We start from the raw sequence: 13,357 nt of genomic DNA, 5'->3' as shown, positions 1-13,357 counted from the left end.
ATTATTATTTCAATAATATCTTAATAAGCACCCCACGTTTTTTTAAAATAAAATATATATTTTTTTACACTATTTTCAATTTAAATTTATTAATATTTATTTTCTATTTTTTAGTTGAATTTTATATAAAGTGTGCTTTTTAGTTTTTTTAGGCTATTATTTATTATCATTATTTATAATTACTTATACAGAAAATCGTCATTCCTGTTAGCGGCTAATTTTCTATTTTTATCATTTTCTCAGAAATTACTAAGGAACGATCTCTGTTTCTAAAACTTACATTGTTTCTATTGTTTATTAAAATAAACCCAAAATAAGTAATAAATCACGATATTTTTATTTATTTCATTTTTTTCATCAAAATGTAGAATAACCCAAATCATCATGTTCCTTATGAATATTACCAAAATTATTTCAACTGTAACTTTAATATTGCATTTGGTTACCCCCACACAGACACCAGTAGCCAGTGTAATAAATTATTAGTTAAAGGGAAGTGTTTGAGTGCAAAAACTTATGAAGACAAATGAAGAAAGAGAGCAAATAATTATAAAACAAAAAAAATTGAGAAAAAAAAAACATTACATAAATTATAAAAAGACGAGCGAAAAATAAAACCAAGAAAGATACAAGCTATGAGAGTATAATAATTGACTATGCCAAAAATTGACCAGTGCCAAATATTACAACAAATGATGTTTAAAAGACAGTTCTCAATTTACAGCTTTAGCATACATTCATTCAAGTGGACAACCAAAATTTTTTCACATCCTCAAACAATGTTGTTGTTTCCATGTTAAACTAATTTGTTTGAAACATTTTACCAGCAGAATGTGGACAATTTGCAATTTATTGTAACTCATATTTTATGCTGGCCAAAACAACAATTTCACAATGTTCCTGTACTTTTATGACCTTGTTCACTATAAGAGCAGATCTGATGAAGTGACCAACATTTCCGGAATGTTGGTCTAATAAACCATAACCATTTCTAAACTTCCAGGAGATTGAACATATGTTTCATGTGATTGGAGGCAAAACAGGACATATTCTGTAAGTGGACACCTTTTCTGGGCAATCTTTATAGAAAACAATGTCTTTTTGGTACAAGATCTATGTCTGAATTGCATGTTAGTAAAAATAACAACTGCAATACTGTAAATTCAGCAGTAATTTAATGGCCCATGGGAAAACCATGTGATTGTTCAATGTGGAAAGCAAAGGATACTCGAAAATGAAACTAAGCTGTCACACAGCAAGCTAACCCCACTCAAAACTATCATGTACAATGATTTACAACATTTGCAATACAATTTTGCTCCCAGTGAGCACAAAGTTATTATATTAACCCGGCGGACATGAGGCAGGGTATCTCATACCCTGGTAAAATTTTAAAGTTGTGTATTTTATAAAATTTTCGTCTGACAACACTAGCGCGCTCAGTAGCTGGAGGCAGAGGCGTGCGGGAGGGGATAGTGGCGTGATCGCAGTGTGGCACGGGACACCGGCGGGATATACCAGAATATGTTTGAGAGAATTAATTTGGTCTTTACTGATATATTTATTCCTAAAACTGTAACATTAAAAAACAAAACGGTGTTCAGCGAGTGGGCCACCACCGGAGTGTACAAAAGTAGAAAAAAGTTGTATGATCTGTACTCTGAAAAAGTTTATAATAATGATGAAACATTTCATCAATATGTCAGGAACTATTCCAAACTATTTAGAAAAGTTTGTTTAGCGGCAAAATCTTTACATTTAAGTTATTTAATCAAAAATGCCCCTGACAAGATAAAGATGACTTGGAACATCATTGGTAGAGAAAGTGGAAAAGTCAGAAATAGCCATCATGAATTCTCATTAAAAATAGACGATAAATTGGTAACTAGTCATGAAGATGTGGCTAACGCTTTTGAAAAGTTTTTCTCTGACATTCCAGTTTCAACTACCACTTCTCTAAATTCACCCCCCACAGCAGCTGAAATATTATTGCATAACCATGTCAACAAATGTAATAAAAAATTTAAATTTAAGAAAATTAATTCAAGCAATATAATAAAAAGTTTTAATAGCCTTAATGTAAAAAATACAGTTGACTTGTGGGGAATATCAGTAAAGGTTTTGAAGTCTGTAATAGACATTATTGCTTCTCATAATGATTTTATTAAGTGTGGTGTATTTCCTGACTTAATGAAACACAGTAAAGTGATTCCTCTTTTTAAATCTGGTAGTACTGATGACCCCTCTAACTATAGACCTATTTCAGTACTCCCTACGTTGAGTAAAATCTTTGAAAAAATTATTTTGACACAACTTTTAGAACATTTTAATTCAAATAACCTGCTTCATAATAAACAATTCGGGTTTAAAAGGGGTCGCTCGCTCTACAACTGATGCAGGTGCTTATCTAATCAAAAATATCTTTCAATCTTGGGAGGAATCGCATGATTGTCTTGGAATTTTCTGTGACTTATCCAAAGCATTTGACTGTGTTGAACATGAAACATTGGTGAGGAAACTACATCACTATGGTATTAGGGATGGTGCATTGGAACTTATTACTTCCTATTTATCAGGAAGGATACAAACAGTAGATGTGAAAGGAAATAGATCTTCAGGCACCACGTTGAAAATGGGTGTACCTCAGGGTTCCATTTTGGGTCCTTTTTTATTTCTAATATATATAAACGATTTGCCTAGTTTTATTGAGTCCCGACACGAGGTCGTATTATTCGCAGATGATACATCTTTATTATTTAAAATTAAATGACAATTATTACAAGTCTATGACGAAGTGAATGATGCGATTTCGTGTGTGGTTCATTGGTTCCGTATCAATAACCTATTATTGAATAGTAAGAAAACGAAGTGTATAATTTTTAAAATGTATTAAATCATCTTTAAATGTGAGACAAGTAGATAGTAATATAATTGTTTCTGAGGAATCATTGGAGCTTGTTGAGTCAACCGTATTTCTTGGTATAACAGTGGACTCCAAACTGCAGCGGGGACCTCATATTCATAAATTGGCGAATAAGCTTAGCTCTGCAGCATACGCAGTAAAAAAAATTAGAATGTTAACAAATGCGGACACGGCTCGTTTAGTTTACTTTAGTTACTTCCACAGTGTCATGTCCTATGGCATTTTGCTATGGGGCAATGCGGCCGATGTAGAAATGATATTTATTCTGCAGAAAAGAGCTATACGTGCTATTTATAACATGCACTCAAGGGAATCCCTGAGGGAAAAATTGAAAGAAATTAAAGTTCTCACTATGCCATCCCAGTACATCTTTGAAAATTTTATGTATGTTCGTAAACATATTGAGGAGTTTCCTAAAATGTCGGACATACATAATAGAAATACTAGAAACAAACACAAGCTTGTTGTGCCGATGAGTAGGTTACATAAGATAGGAAATTCATTCGGGTGTTTGTCTGTGCGCCTGTACAACAAAATCCCACAAGATGTTCAGAACCTACATATACATAGGTTTAAGAAAAGTATTAAAGAACATCTGTGCAATAAAGCTTACTATAAAGTCAATGATTATCTAGAAGATTGCACAAAGTGGGAATGAGTTGCTCGCTCCGGGCATTTCAATATTGTAATAATTGTTATGTTATAATTACTTATTGTAAAAATGAATATTTAAAAAAAACTAATATTTAAAATAAAAATAAAATCTAATATTTCAAAAAAAAAAAAGACATGCCCGCTGAGTTTCTTGCCAATTCTTCTCAGGACGAAGGCTAATTCTTGTGAATTGGCGGTAGTTCTTTTGACGTTCAACAAGTATGTACTTTCATTTATGTTGAATAAAACTTTTTTGATTTTGATTTTTGATTTTTATTCGTGTGCAAACCTGTTTCGGGTATGTTATACCCTTTGTTTTTTTCGGGTAGAGGGCCGAACCTCCTACGAGGTCCCCGCGCAAAAGGGGCGCGCGGGGTATGTGAGACTCAACGATCTGCATGGTGTTGTGAGCAGACCGCGGGCCCAAAATCCTTGGGTATGTTATACCCTTTTTTTTCTTTTTTTCGGGTAGATGGCCGAACCTCCTACGAGGTCCCCGCGCAAAAGGGGCGCGCGGGGTATGTGAGACTCAACGGTCTGCATGGTGTTGTGAGCAGACCGCGGGCCCAAGGATTTCAGGACCCACCCACTAAACGACTCCCCTGCACTCTTACACCCGACGTCCGATCCCCTCCGAGGTCAGAACCCGGATGAGGTAGGGGGGCTACCGCGGTCAACACTACAACCAGACGGCGCGGCTCACCCCAAGGACGCCCAGCCGACGGAGCCTTCGAGGCGAATCGAAGGCTCTGAAACGTCGGCCGTCTCGGTACGGCAGCCCGTCGGGCCGCCCGGACGGTGCCGCTGGTGTCCCGGAATACCCCGCTGGACCAGAACCAGCCTGCCGGGTCGGGACGCGATACACCGTCGACCGGTCGCTCTATTCACTCCACGGCAGCGCGCTAGAGTGCTGGTAACGCGCCGCGCGGCCTCACCCCCTCAGGTCGCCCCTTGACCTTCACCGGGGGGAGGCCGCTACCTACAGGGGGGTATGTTATACCCTTCCTCATTGTTGACGTATTTTTTTTATGTAATTTTTCCGATTATTAATTTCAACTGTTTTATTGGTATTTTTATGTTATCCATTGTTTTTTTTTTATGATTTACTGTATCGGTTGTCTTTCGTTCCTTTAGTTGAGTTTTTTTTATTATTTTCAGTTTTTGATCAAAATGGATATTGATATTGATTCGTAGACGGATTGGGATGGCAAAAGGTGCCATGTCTCAGCTGGACAAAATATGGAAGGACAAAAATATCTCTATGAACACCAAGAGCAACCTAGTCCGCACACTAGTGTTTTCAATATTCATATACGGAGCAGAGACATGGACTATAAAGAAAGCTGACCGCAATCGGATTGATGCCTTCGAAATGTGGTGCTGGAGGAGGATGTTGGATATTCCCTGGACCGCACGCCGCACCAATTTATCCATCCTAGCTCAGTTGAAGATCCGGACTAGACTCTCCACCATTTGCATGCGAAGGATTCTTGAATACTTTGGCCACATCGCAAGGAAAGACAGTGACAACTTAGAGAAATTGATGGTCACTGGAAAGGTCGAGGGCAAGCGACTTAGAGGCAGGAACCCGACCCGTTGGACGGACCAGATTCGTGCAGCCCTGGATACCACAGTGCACGATGCTCTGCACTCAGCTGCAGATAGGAACAGCTGGCGGTGCACTATAAAAAACAATCTGTTTCAAGGCCATGACCACGACCCTCAGTAATGAGGAAACCGACGCAAGGAGGAGGAGGAGGATATTGAAAGACAAGAAGAGCGAATCCGTGCCATATTAGAGGAGGAGCTAAGTGATTATTCTGATGAATCCAGTTCAGAAGATGAAACCGATCACTGTAGTGAGGACGAAGTGAATTATGACACAGAAGAAGAGCGGATAGATTCAGTTGATGTTCCATCCAACTCCAGGCAGGAAGAAGCAAATGCAATAATAGCAAATGAATCAGATAGTGGCCCCGATGACGATTTACCATTGTCTCTCGTCAGGCAGAGAGCTTCAGCTTCTCGACAAGTGGGTGGCCCTTTTTATACGTCAAAAGACGGTACCAAGTGGTATATTCCGAAAACATCGTAACAGAGCAAGCTCAAGTAAAAAATATTGCAAGGGATGCTTCTACAGAGTATGAATGCTGGAATACTTTTGTCACTTCAGATATGCTACAAGAAATTTTGACCCACACTAATTCGTAAATTCACCATAGACAAACCAAAACTGCTGCTGAAAATTCGAGTGCTAAGCTTTTTTCTACGTGCAAGAAACCACATTATATGAATTGAAAGCATTAATTGCATTATTGTACTTAGCTGGCCTTATCAAATCTAATCGACAGAGTTTGAAAGATCTTTGGCGAACCGATGGAACTGGCGTTGATATATTTCGCACCACAATGTCACTCCAGAGATTTCAGTTTCTGCAAAGTAATATTCGTTTTGATAACAAATCTACGAGAGATGAGCGTAAACAAACTGATAATATGGCTGCCTTCAGACGCATTTTTGACCAGTTTGTTCAATGCTGTCAGAATGCGTACTCCCCAAGTGAGTTTCTGACTATCGATGAGATGCTACTATCATTTAGAGGTCGATGCCTATTTCGTGTCTACATTCCAAATAAACCAGCCAAGTACGGTGTAAAAATTTTGGCTCTAGTCGATGCAAAAAACTTTTATGTTGTGAATTTGGAAGTGTACGCAGGAAAACAACCGTCGGGACCATATGCAGTCAGTAATAGACCCTTTGAAGTAGTGGAGAGACTCATTCAACCAGTTGCACGATCACATCGCAACGTGACATTCGATAATTGGTTCACAGGATATGAGCTAATGCTGCATCTACTAAATGAGTATAGACTCACGTCGGTTGAAACTGTACGAAAAAACAAGAGACAGATTCCCGAATCTTTCATTTGAACTGACAGACAACCTAACAGTTTAACAGTCTTTGGGTTTCAAAAAGATATTACACTCGTTTCCTATGCGCCAAAGAAGAACAAGGTGGTTGTTGTTATGTCCACCATGCATCATGATAATTCAATAGATGAATCTACAGGAGAGAAACAAAAACCTGAAATGATAACATTCTATAATTCGACCAAAGCTGGCGTTGACGTGGTTGATGAGTTGAGTGCCAATTACAACGTTTCTCGCAACAGTAAACGATGGCCTATGACTTTATTCTATGGTGTCTTGAACATGGCAGCTATAAATGCTTGCATTATTTAACGAGCAAATAAAAACGTTACGATCAAGAGAACAGAATTCATTCGTAGTTTGGGCTTATCAATGATTTACGAACATCTGCATTCAAGAAATAAATAAAAAAATATTCCCACCTACCTCCGCCAGCGAATCGAGAAACAGCTAGGTGAACCATCACCAAGACATGTGAATGTACCTGGGCGATATGTCAGATGCCAGGATTGTCCATACAAGAAGGATAGAAAAACCAAGCATTCCTGCAATGCTTGTGCCAAGCCCATATGAATGGAGCACGCAAAATTTACTGAACTCGACAGTAGTCTTTGATCATATTTTTAGTTTAAAAAAATAATTATATGTTTTATAATGAAAAGAATCTCATTATCTTTCAGTATTAGGTTGATTTATATTTCAAAGAATAATATTTTTGTTAAATTGTTGATTTTTGTAAACCTCTAAATATTTGTTGCTAAAATTACTGTGTTTAAGAAAAAGATTAATAAATAATAATAATTTCATAATTAAAAACTTCTTCCATTGAATGCCATTAAATAATTCATTATTTTACAAAATAAGATCAACATTATTGAGTAAATAATAATAAGAACAATATTATAGTACTACAAATTATGGGTATGTCATACCCTGCCACATTCTTGATGTAACTTTTTTCACCTCATGCTCGCCAGGTTAATCTGCCACTAATACAGTAAAAGATTTTGATCATTAAATCAATTTTAAATATGACCTTAATAATTATTTCAATTTATATTTGACAGTTAATTAACAAAATTATAGATATAATGATTATGACTTTAATGTTTTTCTTTTTATTTATATACCACTATATTATTATCACAAAACTATCAGTAGTTAAGTCAAATGAGAGAGAGATAGAGAAAAAACATACTGTATTGCACACTAAAACATAATTAACATTAGAAAGCAGTCAACAAACAGAAACATTTCTTAAATAGGCTGTCTTATCGCTAAAAGTGATTTCTTCCTGACAACCATTTAATTAACAAAGTAATTCTGGAAAAAAGGAAGATACAGCAGGTATGTTGCGGTGTACTATTAATAATACATTATTGAAGAAAATACATACATACAATAAATTTAAACATACTGTTATATATATATGCAATAGCTAGTTGATTCATATTCTAATATACTTACATACACATAATAAATCAACAGTATGGATTAACAATAAATGGTGTTTTGAAGTTTCAGTCATTGTACCTAGGTCGTATGTCCTGTGAAAGAGGTTGCACGCCACGAGAAAAGTTTAGCCTAAATCTAATACTATTAGATTTAGGCTAAACTTTTCTTTATGGTCCGTCGATTTGGAAGTTCACAATTTTTTTGTAAATAGTACTCATAAATATAGAAAGCTTTTTTAAAAATATCAAGTTGCGGAAACTCACGGTTTACGAGATATGTTACATATATGTACTATGTAACATATCTTTAATGCAGATATATGCTGCAGATATGTACGGTAATTTTTTAAACTTTCCTTGAAACAGTGATTAGGTAGTTGCTCAATCACTCTCTTGGGTTAATGGCTGGCGTTTCCATAAATTTCGCCAATGTCAAGTGTTGATAGTGTTGACACTCTGCTTTGTAAAGCGGGCATCGTTTTTTTTAAAGGGATTTTATGACCTGGTAACTGAGACCTTTAAGTCATGTCTTATTTTAATTTTTATTCATGTTTTTATGAAAAATGATATTATGGAGTGAAATGAAATGAAGATGATTAATTTGAGACATTAATCAACTGGGATGAAATTAAATGAAATGAAATGAGATGATATGGGATGAAATATAATCCCAGTGAAATGGTGGTCATTTACTAAGATTTTTCAGTGGACTTTGGAGGATCCCGAGAAGTTACGTCCAGCGGCTTTGTTTCATTTTCCCACATTTGTGCACTTTCACAGATATTGCACAGTTAATAAACCACCATTATTACACATTTAAACCAAGGGCGGATCCAGCTTTGGTGCCAGGAGGGGGTCACATAGTCATGGTCAAGTCAAGAACTTATAATTTAATTTTGATAACAATAGATACAAATAAATAGTAGGTATTTTATTAATGTACGTAAGTACTGTACTTAAAAGTATTTATTCTTTATTGTACACTTGAAAAACTTAACACATAATAACTTGTACATATACACGTACATATTGTCATCTTCTCTTGAAGACATTCAGAGAAGCACTATCACGCCTGGAATGAGGCAGCTTATTTATATTCCATAACCGTGGTGAATGGTTTGTCATAACAGCTAGAGGTATGTCGAGGGGTATGACGCAAAAGTGGTACGACAAGGGTTTCCAACAAACAAAATAGAAACAGACAAAATACATAGATTTAAATAACAAAATCAATTTTTCTTTTACGTCTTCTCCCGAAACGCGTTATTATGTCATTTACGTCAATGGGTATGTTTTTATGAACGTGTAGAAGTGCCAGTCCGGTTAGGCGATCTTCAACCATTGAAGATCTTTTTTTTATTTTTTTATTCTGCGCACGTTGAGAAAGAACTTTCTGCTGTCGCTACACTGACAGATAGTGTAGCCATAATACATAAAAAAAATCTTATAGGATACATATCGATGTCACAATTTAAAATAAGATCAGAAATCGACTGCGGTATGTCCTGGCTCCGCTGCCACTTCATCATCCAAACCCGATATTCATTTACAATGACAGAAACTGGAGTATTATCTAGTAACTAGCGACCCGCCCTCGCTTCGCTTCGGAAACATAAAAACACACATGAAATTAAAAAAAAAAAAAAAAAAAAAAAAAAAAAAAAAAAAAAAAAAAAAAAAAAAAAAAAAAAAAAAAAAAAAAAAAAAAAAAGTAGCCTATGTTCATTAGGGACAATGTCGGATTCTAATGGAAAAAGAATTTTTCAAATCGGTCCAGTAGTTTCGGAGCCTATTCGAAACAAACAAACTGAGGGAGTTCATATAGAGTCCCATCTTTCTTTCGCCGTAAAGTCGTGTTTTATGTAATTAACATCACAGTTGAAACAATATAAATTTTATTGATGTAGCGGCATAAACAATTCTAGCTAATTATATTATATTACTTATTTAACACATTATAAAATAATTTTATGTTTTAAATATTTGGCGGTAAAAAGGTCTCGTGTCACAGACTATATTCTTTTTTTACATCTCGTGCGTTCCGGCTTACGCATAATAAAACGCCACAAAACAAACAAATCTTTCCTCTTTATAATATTAGTATAGATATAGATAATGTATAGTCGGTAGCTAGTTGTTTCACAGTTTCAATGTCTTCATTACTATATTCGCTTTTTAGCATGAAAACGCATAGCTGAAACAAATTGAGTACATCAGGAGACAGGCGGTCCTGGAGATCACTTATTATTGAATCTAGAAGAGGGATGTAAATAGCTCTGCGGAAATACTCTTCAGTAGATTGAGCAGGTTGATTATTGACCCTATGTATTTGTTTTGATACTATTCTGGGGTATTTAATTTCTACATCTAGCTGCTCAGCTACTTCTTTAGCCTCTTCAAAAAGCTGATGAAAGATTACGTCCACATTTTCTCTTTTATTTTGTAACACACTTAAAGTATCATTAATAGCGTTCGTAGCTTTTTTTAAATCAATTGAGTTCGATTGCAATATTCTGCTTAAAGATACAGTAGTACCTGAGAAATAAAAAGTAAGTAGGTAGTTTTACAGTCCACTGCATTTTCCATAAAGACCTTACTTAAGTTTAGGCCCCTACACGACTTTTTATTACCTAGGTAAGTACTTACGTCAAATAGGTAATACCTACTTACTTTAGGTAAGTATAGTGTTAAACAAGCAAAACAATTTCAGGTTCTCTAATATTTTATAGTTTTTAAAAATCTGTAATATGTAAATGCATGCATGTTAATGAAGCGCAATGTTTTTGTGTCGCGCAATAGTTTGTATCGAAGTTTTCGCTAGGTGCTTTTAAAAACTTTAACAAAGACTATTTTTAAGTTTATGCATGCTATATTCATTCTGTAGGTTGCTCTCTTATTTTATTTTTAAAAGCATTAAAATCAATGTGGTCACGATGATACACTTGATTTTATTGTGTGAATTTATCTAAGATTTTAGGTTGATTCAGTAACCTTATGCTCTTCAATCTCTCTCGTCCAAAAAATATATATAAGTAGGTACATAAGTCACGCAGGACTCTTTCAGTAATTAGGTACCTACATATCTACCTATGAGGTACTTTATGAGCATTAACAACAATACCATTTAAGTTAAAACACACGCACTGGAATAATGAGAAACTGATTACTTGCCATTTCTTGTAATTAAAGAATTTGCAGTAATAATTTTTAAGAATACTTATAAAGGTACACTTATAAGCACATTAAAGGTACAAAGAAATTTTAGTTTTTTAACTTAGAAGTATGTTATGATAATAATATGTTGAAGTGTAGTCGTTCCGATTCCGATTGAGGTTAGGATTCAATTTGAGGTTAGGCTTAGCTAGACGTTACGTAGTCGACAAGCGCGAGCGAGTACGGCGCGGCAAAATTAAAATTTTCGATGCGTTCGTTCCCAAAAATTTGCCATAATACAAAGTTATTATATTAAATTACATTAATTAAGGAGCAATATAAGGAGCAACAATATATTGTGCCCTAAATTCGTTATGTTCAATATGTGGTCCACCTAGGTCCTGGAACCAGCTCGGGGGGGGGGGGGGGGGGGGGGGTCATGACCCCCATGACCTCCCCCCCCCTAGATCCACCCTTGATTTAAACCCGAAGAAACACTAAATAGACAAAATAAAACAAATCACACAACTCCACTCCTCGCGTTCCCGCCAAAAAGTCGCGGGCTTCGTGAACGAACAAGGTCACAGATTGCAACTAGAATTAAGTGAGTACCATAAAATGGAGTAAATAGGGACAAAATCCAACTTCAGATTGATTGTATTGTATTGATTGGATTGTATTCATCATTTCGGTCCATATAAATAATTGTATAGCACCTACCTACCTATATATCGCAGTACTGCGAGCTGACAGTCCTTACAAATATCCCAATTTAACCCTTACCTGTGTCAATTTACCCCGGACGCGGGGTAAATTGGGACGGCCATTATTTTACCGATTATTTCTTTAAAATGAATAATTAAAATAATGTAACGGTTTTTATCACCTAGGTACGTTTAAGACTCAACTTATTTCTTTGGTTGAGCAGTGACTATTTATTGGAACTATTTTAAAATTCAATCTGAAGTTCGATTTTGTCCCCATTTTACGGTATTTTGTCTATTTAGTGTTTCTTCAGATTTAAATGTGTAATAACGGTGGTTTATTGACTGTTTAATATCTGTGAAAGTGCACAAATGTGGTAAAATGAAACAAAGTCGCGGACGTAGCTTCTCGGGATCCTTCAAAAAGTCTACTGAAAAAATCTCACTAAATAACTGCCATTTTAATGAGATTTTATTTCATCCCATACATCTCATTTCATTACATTTAATTTCATGCCAGTTGATTCATGTCTCACATTAATCATCTTCATTTCATTTCATTTCACTCCATTTTATAATTTTTCATCAAAATAAGAATATACATTAAAATAAGATATGACCTAAATGTCTTAGTTACCAGGTCATAAAGTCCCTTAAAAATAAAAAATAAACAAAAATGGCGTCTATTTACGTTTGTAATTCGAAGTTAAAAGGGCACTGACAGTTAGTGGCTTGTTTTATTTTCGAAAATAGTGAAAGCTTCCGCGTAATCATAGTGAACATTTGTATTGGAAGCGGTTGTAAGAGGGAATTCTGTCCAGGTTGTGGAATATCCTTCCATAGGTAAAATTCATTGATTAATTTTTACTAGCGTATATTTTTATAATGTGAGATATTTTTTATCATTTTGATATTTAATACCTTTTGTCTTGTACATTGTACTTAATCTATGTCGTATACTAAATTTGAAAAATCAATCTTGAAAAACCATACTAATTTAGCAATGTTATTATAAGAGCCATCAAGTGGTATTTTTTTAACTTTATTTTTTTGCATTGAATAGCGTCGCAAGCATGCAATTTGCCTGACGTTAAGCGATGCGACCGCATACGGACAGTAGCAACATTTATGTGTTAAGAGTAGCAAAATCAACCGACACCATGAATTACCAAGCAATGCTTTGCATTCCACTGCGCTCAGACATATGTTAAGTCTCAATATGTCCAGTAGTTGCTCTGGCTACAGTGTCCTTCAAACTGGAACACAACAGTGCATATATACTGCTATTTGATGTGAGAAATCGTTTTTTTTTTTTTTCATACAGTGTAAACCTTACCTGTCCTGGTGAAGCCTCTGCGCCACCAGTAATACCTCAAACATAAAAAAGAACAAAAACAGTGTAAACAAAAAATATCAACTGGTTGTTATAGGATTGTCACAATTTCGTGTCCTGTTTTCAGGATCCCAGCTAATGAAGAATGGAGGGCTTTGTGGATTGCTTCCATGAATGACTTCCATGAATCTTGACAATAATGTGTC

This window comes from Bombyx mandarina, chromosome 20 (assembly GCF_030267445.1).
Source record: "Bombyx mandarina strain Sakado chromosome 20, ASM3026744v2".
Taxonomy (NCBI): domain Eukaryota; kingdom Metazoa; phylum Arthropoda; class Insecta; order Lepidoptera; family Bombycidae; genus Bombyx; species Bombyx mandarina.
This window is presented reverse-complemented; position numbering follows the sequence as displayed.